Source organism: Danio rerio, chromosome 16 (assembly GCF_052040795.2).
Source record: "Danio rerio strain M-AB ecotype USA chromosome 16, GRCz13ab, whole genome shotgun sequence".
NCBI classification, from domain to species: domain Eukaryota; kingdom Metazoa; phylum Chordata; class Actinopteri; order Cypriniformes; family Danionidae; genus Danio; species Danio rerio.
Genome location: NC_141036.1, coordinates 58911391 through 58914140, shown reverse-complemented (window position 1 = coordinate 58914140; position 2750 = coordinate 58911391). Strand labels below are relative to the sequence as shown.

The 2750-nt window shown below is 29.1% G+C and overlaps 1 protein-coding gene across 1 annotated transcript in view; it reads right to left on the bottom strand.

Annotated features, from left to right (window-relative positions):
- Positions 1–2750, bottom strand: part of smpd5 (sphingomyelin phosphodiesterase 5) — a 706732-nt gene that overhangs the window by 257020 nt on the left and 446962 nt on the right. The window lies entirely within an intron of this gene.

Genomic DNA, 2750 nt, shown 5'->3' with positions numbered 1-2750 from the left:
AAATAGGATTAAAAGTGTAAAGTTTGGTGTGTAAACAGAATATAAATAGGATTAAAAGTGTAAAGTTTGGTGTGTAAACAGAATATAAATAGGATTAAAGTGTAAAGGTTGGTGTGAAAACAGAAAATAAATAGGATTAAAAGTGTAAAGTTTGGTGTGTAAATAGAATATAAATAGGATTAAAAGTGTAAAGTTTGGTGTGTAAACAGAAAATAAATAGGATTAAAAGTGTAAAGTTTGGTGTGTAAACAGAATATAAATAGGATTAATAGTGTAAAGTTTGGTGTGTAAACAGAATATAAATAAGATTAAAGTGTAAAGGTTGGTGTTTAAACAGAAAATAAATAGGATTAAAAGTGTAAAGTTTGGTGTGTAAATAGAATATAAATAGGATTAAAAGTTTAAAGTTTGGTGTGTAAACAGAATATAAATAGGATTAAAGTGTTAAGTGTGTTGTGTAAACATAATATAAATAGAATTAAAAGGGTAACGTTTGGGCTGTAAACAGAAAATAAATAGGATTAAAAGTGTAAAGTTTGGTGTGTAAACAGAATATAAATAGGATTAATAGTGTAAAGTTTGGTGTGTAAACAGAATATAAATAGGATTAAAGTGTAAAGTTTGGTGTGTAAACAGAAAATAAATAGGATTAAAAGTGTAAAGTTTGGTGTGTAAATGGAATATAAATAGGATTAAAAGTGTAAAGTTTGGTGTGTAAACAGAATATAAATAGGATTAAAAATGTTACGTTTGGTGTGTAAACAGAATATAAATAGGATTAATAGTGTAAAGTTTGGTGTGTAAATAGAATATAAATAAGATTAAAGTATAAAGGTTGGTGTGTAAACAGAAAATAAATAGGATTAAAAGTGTAAAGTTTGGTGTGTAAATAGAATATAAATAAGATTAAAGTGTAAAGGTTGGTGTGTAAACAGAAAATAAATAGGATTAAAAGTGTAAAGTTTGGTGTGTAAACAGAATATAAATAGGATTAAAAGTGTAAAGTTTGGAGTAAACGCTATAAACATGATTCAGTGTAACGTTTGGTGTATGAACAGAATATAAATAGGATTCAAAGTGTAACGTTTGGAGTAAACACTATAAACATGATTAAAAGTGTAAAGTTTGGTGTGTAAACAGAATATAAATAGGATTTAAAGTGTAAAAATTGGTGTGTAAACAGAATATGAATAGGATTAATAGTGTAAAATTTTGGTGTGTAAACTGAATATAAATAGGATAAAAGTGTAAAGTTTTGGTGTGTAAAAATAGGAATAAAACTAAAGTTTGGTGTAACACTATAAATATGATTTTAAATGTAAAGTTTGGTGTGTAAACAATATAAATAGGATTAAAAGTGTAAAGTTTGGTGTGTAAACAGAATATAAACAGGAATTAAAGTGTAAAGTTTAGTGTGTAAACAGAATATAAACAGGAATAAAAGTGTAAAGTTTGGTGTGTAAACAGAATATAAATAGTAATAAAACTAAAGTTTGGTGTAAACACAATATAAATATGATTAAAGGTCTAAAATTTGGTGTGTAAACAGAATATAAATAGTAAAACTAAAGTTAGGTGTGTATACACAGAACCTAAATAGGAATAAAAGTGTAAAGTTTGGTGTGTAAACAGAATATAAATATGATTAAAGGTCTAAAATTTGGTGTGTAAACAGAATATAAATAGTAAAACTAAAGTTAGGTGTGTATACACAGAACCTAAATAGGAATAAAAGTGTAAAGTTTTGTGTGTATACAGAATATAAATATAGGAAAAACTAAAGTTTGGAGTGTGTAAACAACAGATAGGAATAAAACAAAAAAGGTGTAACTAAACTGAATATAAATAGGAATAAAACTAAAGTTTGGTGTGTAAACAGGATATAAATAGGAATAAAAGTTTAAGATTGGTATTAACACAATATAAATGATTAAAAGTGTAAAGTTTAGTGTGTAAATACAATATAAATAAGAATAAAAGTGTAAAGTTTGGTGTAAACAGTATAAATAATTAAAAGTGTAACATTTAGTGTGTAAACTGAATATAAATATATAGGAAAAACTAAAGTTAGGTGTTTAATGAAAATAAAATATATAGGAAAAACTAAAGTTTGGTGTGTAAAGAGAATATAGATGTGAATAAAACCATAAAGTTTGGTGTACAGGCACGTGCACACATAGGGCTCAACCTGTGCAGTGCACATGCCCTTTTTAGTCTTGGATAGAAAGTGCCCTTCCAAAATGATCAAAAGTGCCCCCGCGACGCGGCACACCCTCGGTCCCGCTCTTCAGTAAGCGCGCGACAACACAGCTGATCAGAACGTGCACGACAACACCGCTCTTCAGTACACGCGCAACAACCCCCCCCCCACACACCCCCTCCCCCTCCCGCTCTTGAAAAATTTATCCTGCACATGCCCTTCGGACGATCTCTGCACGGGCCTGTTGGTGTACATCATCAAATAGATGGGAATGAAACTAAAGTTTTGCACATCTCATCTGAATATAGATAAGAATAAATTTGACAAAGTACTGCTGCAAACAGATCTACAGATATCATATAAATATAGTGCTAAAACTGTACATATTTTAAATGATTTGGAATTTGTATCTGCATTGTGTGACTGAGGTGTGCAAATGCTCTAAGGTTGTCGCTGCTGTTTATTTGTGATGGTGGGGGTGAGATATTTCTTTGTATTGAGTTATTAATAATTTAGCATGAATTTATTCTGATAAAAGATATAGTTGTGG